Below are 7,476 nucleotides of genomic sequence, written 5' to 3'. Positions count from 1 at the left end.
ATAACAATAACTATTTTTATATAATGATATATATATATATTAATAATGATAATAATAATAATAATACCAATAATAATAATAATAATAATTGGATAATAATAATAATAATAATAATACTAATTATAACTTTAACGATAATAACGATAGTAATAAAAAAAATAACAATTTTTAATGATAAATCCCTTTTATTGATAAAGATAATAATAATGATAATAATAAGATAAAACTAGAACGACGATAAAAACGATGATAACAATAATCATTTTTAATAAAAATATCGAAAATTCAATTGATTATAACTTCTAATCCGTTCATCGAAACCATTCGATATCTAAAGGAAAAGTTCTTAATTTTTCGCTAGCTTTCTAAGGACATGCATATCTTATACCTTATCTCAACCGCAACTGTAACTAATTCAAGATTCAACCTAACCTGTCTAAGGGCAATATCAAAAGTACAAGCATGCATAATCCTAAATACTCGAGCACTAGTCAGGGATACACTATTAGTATGTAAAAGTTAAATTATGAGTACTCACGTATCAATATTGAGATTCAATATTGCAGGAAAGGTACGTAGACGCAACGAAAATGATAAACACTATATTGACCTCACGAGCATACCCATGAACCATACTCAATCACCTCCATAGCTATAACCCATAATTTCCTTAATCCTATCCCACTCGAAAAACAATTTCGAAATCACTCGGACAGCACTCCGTCGTAATATTTTATGTATACTAATAATATCTTGAAATAATACGGAGTAAATATATATATGTAAATCGATTGAGAGAGTTTAGAGAAAAATATTTTCAAGTTTCTATGAAATAATGAAACCTATTGAATTCTATTTATAATAGATTTTTGAATTATTAAAGTGAATTATTAAAGTATGAATTATTAAAGTGAATTATTAAAGTGTGAATTATTAAAGTATGAATTATTAAAGTGAATTATTAAAGTATGAATTATTAAAGTGAATTATTTAAGTATGAATTATTAAAGTAAATTATTAAAGTTAAAGTAAAGTAAAAATAAAGTAAAGGTAAAGTTTAAGTATAGTAAAAGTATAAAACTACATAATACGTATAATACGCGTATAAATATATATAATATTAATTTAAATCATTATATATATTTAATAAAATAAAATATAAATATCGTTATCTTTATCATACTAATTAAGTAATGAGTTGTCAAAAGTGATTCTAGATATTTATAAAAGTTATATACGTTTTAATAATAAAGTTCTTTTTAAACTGAAAACATTTTTGTACGTTTGAAACTAAATAGATCAATCGAGTCTTTATGAGATTCAATCTTCCACTATCCTTTGTCTAGTTCTCAATGATTAACAATTTGTTCTTATTTATAAATCACTTTACCATTTTCCGAATATTGTTAAAATAGAAAGATTTCTCAAATCAACGTGGGCCTTTCAACAGAGACTTGTAATCATAATTCAATATATCTGATAATTCAATCATTTGATCTTATCTTCTAATTCCATTGATAAACATTTTGAAACAGATACAATCATATAAAGTATTTAATCTAATATTTTGTTTACGTTTCAAGTTATAATATATACACATATACATATATGATCATATTCTTTTAATGGTTCGTGAATCGTTGGAACTTGGTCGAGGTTGAATGAATGTATGAACATAGTTTAAAATTCTTGAAATTTAACTTAACAAATATTGTTTATCGTGTCGGAAACATATAAAGATTAAAGTTTAAATTTGGTTGGAAATTTCTGGGTTGTCACACATATGCATAGGTATATATGTGTATTAAATTGTTGGTGATGTTTAATCCATTTTTAATCTTTAGAATGAAGATGAGAAACGGAACGAATACGAATGGCAACGGTGGTCCTTCTCATGTGGAGGAAACGGACGAGACGACCACCAAAATAGAGGCCGCTCTAGAAAACTATGTTTCGGTTTTCTCTCGAAAGGTTAAGTAAATTCTCGAAGAGTCGGTTTCGGAACAAATTTTCGATATGATTCAAGAACGGATGACTAATGCCGTTAAAGAAGAAGTTGAAAGGAGATTTCCTAGACCTCAAAATGTGGGCGAGTTGGAGTTTATCTACAAGAACTTCTTGGCGACTAAGCCTCCTCACTTTCACGGGGATCCCGACCCCATGAAGAGTGCGGCTTGGATTTCCGATGTTGAAGGCTTTCTACTAGTTTGTTAAGGGGCCATGCTAAAGATTGGCTCGATGGCAAGATTGATATGGTGGGTGATGCGGCTTTTGTGGGGTTATCTTGGGCGGATTTCAAGAAGGAGTTTTTCCTTGAATATCGTATGCAAGCGGATCTTTCCAAATTGCACAACGAGTTAAGGAACATGCATCAAGGGTCTATGGACCTAAACACTCTTAAAACCAACTTTCTCGCTAAGGCATGTTTTTGTCCCGAGTATGCGGGAAATGATCAAATGCTAATGGAAGACTTTCATGCAACCCTTAGAGATGATTTAAAGGGTAAAATTAGTATCGATCATGTTGAAACTTTCGCTAAGCTTTTGGCGGTGGCAAAAGGGTTTGAAGCGCAAGCTTCAAGTCCGGTTAGTTATGCGCCAAGTAAAAGAAAGTTTGAAGCCTCTAGTTTTTCGAACAAGAAGAGTAAGGGAGCAACCGAAAGTGTCGGTAGCGTGAAGAGGGGTGCTTCTAATGGTCACATGGTCACATTTTTCAATTGTGGGCAAAAGGGTCACTTCTCTCGTGACTGTTCAAAACCGCCTACTAATACAATCACGTGTTTTAATTGTCAAAAAGAAGGGCACCGGAAGTCGGAGTGCCCCGATCTCCGAAATGATCAAGTTAAGAGGATAGAGAAGGCGGCAGGGTCGGCTAGGGGACGTAATTATTTGATGACCCATGACGAAGCCAAGCAATCCAATGAAGTCGTTTCAGGTACTTTCATGGTTAACTCTAATCCCGCAAGGATTCTATTTGATAGCGGTGCAAATTTATCGTTTGTGTCTCCAAAATTTGTGCCTAAACTTAATAAACCGTTAGCTAAGTTAAGTCGTCCGGTAGAAGTCGAAATAGCGGATGGCAAGACGGTGCTAGTGGTTGATGTGTGTAAAAATTGTAATGTTGTGTTTGGTTCCGAGAACTTTAATATTGATCTCATTCCGATGACGTTGGGTGATTTTGATGTCGTGGTTGGTATGGATTGGCTAGACCGTTATAGAGCTGATATTGCATGCCATGAGAAATCTATTCGTGTGAAGACCCCTAGTGGGGGAGAGCTAATTATTCATGGTGATAAACGAAGGAGACCGGTGCCGATATGCACTTTTGCACGGGCACGTCGTCTCGTTGTTACCGGTGGCATGGATTTTCTTACCCATGTTGTTGATACTCGTGATGAGCCACCACCCATTCGTGAAATCCCGGTGGTAAGCGAGTTTGAAGATGTTTTTCCGGATGAGTTACCGGGTGTTCCGGCGGAAAGACAAGTCGAATTTCGCATTGAGTAGGTTTCGGGAGCTACTCCCATTGCTAAAACTCCTTATTATTTAGCACCGACAGAAATGCAAGAATTGTTGAATCAAATTCAAGAGTTACTTGAGAAGGGTATTATTCGACCGAGTGCTTCGCCATGGGGTGCTCCGGTTTTATTCGTGAAAAAGAAGGATGAAAGTATGCGTATGTGCATTGATTATCGGGAGTTGAATAAAGTGACGATCAAGAATCGTTATCCATTGCCTAGGATTGACGATTTGTTTGACCAACTCCAAGGTGGTACGTATTTCTCAAAAATTGACCTACGGTCCGGCTATCATCAAATGCGGGTCCGTGAGGAAGATATTGTGAAAACGGCCATTCGAACGCGTTACGGGCATTTTGAGTTTGTGGTGATGCCTTTTGGTCTTACGAATGCGCCGTCGGCATTCATGGAACTTATGAACCGAGTGTGCCAACCTATGTTGGACAAGTCGGTAATTGTGTTCATCGACGACATACTTGTCTATTCGAGGAGTATGAAGGAACATGAACACCATTTGTGTAGTGTGTTGAAGACGATGCGAAAGGAGAAGTTGTATGCTAAGTTCTAAAAATGTGAATTTTGGCTAAGGGAGGTTCAATTCCTTGGCCATATTGTGAACGAGAATGGCATTCAAGTAGATCCGGGGAAGATAGAGACGGTGAAGAGTTGGGGACAACCGACTACGCCTACGGAAATCCGAAGTTTTCTCGGATTGGCCGGTTATTATCGTCTGTTTATCCAAGACTTTTCAAAGATTGCTTCTCCATTAACTAAGTTGACAAGGAAGAGTACGAGATTCAATTGGGAGAACGAGCAAGAAATCGCTTCTCAATTGTTGAAAGAGAAATTGTGTCAAGCTCCGGTCTTAGTATTGCCGGAAGGTGTAGATGATATGACGATTTATTGTGATGCTTCTTTGAATGGGCTCGGGTGTGTTCTAATGCAACGAGGTAAAGTCATCACTTACGCCTCTCGCCAATTAAAGGAACATGAAAAGAGATACCCAACTCATGATCTCGAATTAGCGGCGGTGGTCCATGCTTTGAAAATTTGGCGCCATTACTTGTATGGTGTCAAGTGTACGATTTATTCGGATCACAAGAGTTTGAAACATCTTTTTGATCAACGGGATTTGAATTATCGTCAACGTAGATGGATGGATGTGGTGAAAGACTATGATTGTGAGATACTTTATCATCCGGGCAAAGCGAATGTGGTCGCGGATGCGTTAAGCCGAAAGAGTCACCACTCGGCGTTACGATTGGGATTGTTACGTATGATTATTACTAACGATTTTCTTGAAAAACTTGGTGTGATTCAAATAGAGGCTTACGTTCACAACAAGCATGCGGAACGAATTGTGGGGCAATCGGAATTCATTACGATGGGTTCGCGTGGTTTATTGTCTTTTCAAGAAAGAGTGTGGGTGCCTAAGATGGGTGATTTCTGAAAAGTGCTTCTTGATGAGGCACACAAGTCTAAGTATTCCATACATCCGGGTGCGACGAAGATGTACCATGATTTGAAGAAAGATTATTGGTGGCCGGGCATGAAACGCGACGTGGTTAAGTATGTTGAGCAATGCGTCACGTGTTTGCAAGTTAAAGCCGAACACCAAAAGCCGTATGATAAGTTGCAACCGCTAGAAATTCCGATGTGGAAGTGGGAGCATATTACCATGGATTTTATTACCAAGTTGCCGAAAACGGCAAGAACCCAATTTGACACTATTTGGGTGATTGTCGATAGATTGACGAAGAGTGCGTTGTTTCTTCCTATTAAAGAAGCAATTTCGTCGGAGGCACTTATGAAGATGTTCATTAAAGAGGTGATATCAAGACACGACATTCCCGCGTCTATCATTTCGGATCGGGACACGCGTTTTACTTCTCGATTTTGGAAGAAGTTTCATGAAGATATGGGTACGAGGTTAAATATGAGTACGGCGTACCATCCTCAAACGGATGGTCAAACCGAACGTACGAATCAAACATTGGAGGATATGTTACGTGCGTGTATCATTGACTTCGGTGGTAGTTGGGATGAACATTTACCTTTGGTGAAATTCTCGTACAATAATAGTTTTCACTCTAGTATTGGAATGCCACCGTATGAGATGTTGTATGGTAGAAGGTGTCGAACCCCGATTTGTTGGGGCGAAGTGGGACAAAGGGAAGTCGGGAGCTCCGACTTGGTTTTGGAGACAAATGATAAAATCGTTATGATTAGGGAACATTTGAAAAAGGCGCAAGATAGGCAAAAGTCTTATGCCGATAAGCGTAGACGTTTGATCGAATTCCAAGATGGTGATATGGTGATGCTCAAGGTTTCGCCATGGAAGGGTATTATTCGGTTTCAGAAACGAGGAAAGTTAGCTCCTCGGTTTATTGGGCCGTTTAAAGTTTTAGCTCGTGTTGGTGAAGTCGCGTATCGTTTGGAATTACCCGAAGAACTTGCGGGGATCCATAATACATTTCATGTTTCCCATCTCCGAAAGTGTCTTGCGGATGATTCTTCATGGATGCCTTTAGACAAAATTGAGCCAAACAACAAGTTAGAATATGTTGAAGAGCCGATTGCTACACTCGATGAGAAGGTAAAAATGTTGTGTAACAAAGAGGTGAGGACCTTTAAGGTCCAATGGCGTCGTAGTAAAGGTTCCGAGTTTACTTAGGAGCCTGAAGAATTTGTGTTGGTTTATCTTCCCTCGTGTCATGCGGCTTGGATCGCGAGGACGCGCTCCGATTTAAGTGGGGGAGAGTTGTAACACCCCGTTTTCCCGTGCGCGTCTAAAGGTACGTACTTAATCAATAATACGCTTATAACTTACTCGTTATTTGATTAAATGAACTAAAGTGTTAGTTAGGTGTAAGTGCATAAATGTATATGTGTGTATATATATATATATAGGTATATTCAAATGCGTGCGTGTACGCGTATATGAATGTGTCGTGTTTGGTGTCGAGTCGTGTGAGACTTAAGGTCGAGGTTTAGACGTGCATAGGAAGGGTGAAAGTTGTTGTGCTTGTGTTTGAACCTTTGTTTTATGATTTGTTGTCGAAGTGACCAGGAACAGGCCAATGCTGCGCCGCGAGGAATGGGGCCGCGACAAGACAATCAAAGCAAATCCAGATCAGAACTTGAGTTAAGAAGGGTGGTTTTTCCTTCTTTATGTCGCGCCGCGACAAACGAGCCGCGCCGCGGCACATCTGCAGTTCAGACACCGAATTCCACTCAAATTAAATAGGGTTTAGGGGCAATTTGGTCTTTTCACGTATAGATCGGATTGGAGCCTTTAATCTCAACCACTTGTTCTCCATTTCTCATTTTCTTTTCCATTTTCTTCCACATATTCCTCCCTAAACATAAAACCCACTAAGTTTAATCTTGAGATTTAAAGGTGAAGAGTTGTGAATCAACCCTAGGAGCAAGAATTAAAGTTGTTCATCGTATCTCTAGCTACATGTTCATAGTCTTGGTAAGTTCTAACTCTAAGTTTTGAGTTTCATTTAGTTTAAGCTAGGGTTTTGTTCATATGGAACTCGTGTGACCCATTTGAGGGTTAAATGGGTGGTTTTTGGGTTAGATTGTTGAAAGGAAACCCTAATTACCATAACCTAGGGTTTGGTCTAATGAAATGGGGTTTTTAAGTGTTAATGGTGTTGTAAGCATTAAATACACTTGTTAAATGTTGTTGAGATTGTGAATAGGTCATGTTTGACAAAGTTTGAATGTGTAAGTGTCAAAATGGGTCATATGAGTCAAAGTTGAACTAATTGGGTAAAATGGGTATGAAATACACCAAGTTTATATTAGTTGATGTTAATAGACCCTAATCACTAGCTTTTAGTGATTTATGACAAGGAATGGTCATTAATGGGCGGTTTTGGTGTAGTGAGTCATTTAATGCAATAGGGTCATTAAATGCTCAAGGGATAGAAGTTGGCATTTAATACAAC

This window comes from Rutidosis leptorrhynchoides, chromosome 3 (assembly GCF_046630445.1).
Source record: "Rutidosis leptorrhynchoides isolate AG116_Rl617_1_P2 chromosome 3, CSIRO_AGI_Rlap_v1, whole genome shotgun sequence".
NCBI classification, from domain to species: Eukaryota; Viridiplantae; Streptophyta; class Magnoliopsida; order Asterales; family Asteraceae; genus Rutidosis; species Rutidosis leptorrhynchoides.
The sequence above is the reverse complement of the archived record's forward strand: the minus strand, read 5'-3'. Positions refer to the sequence as shown.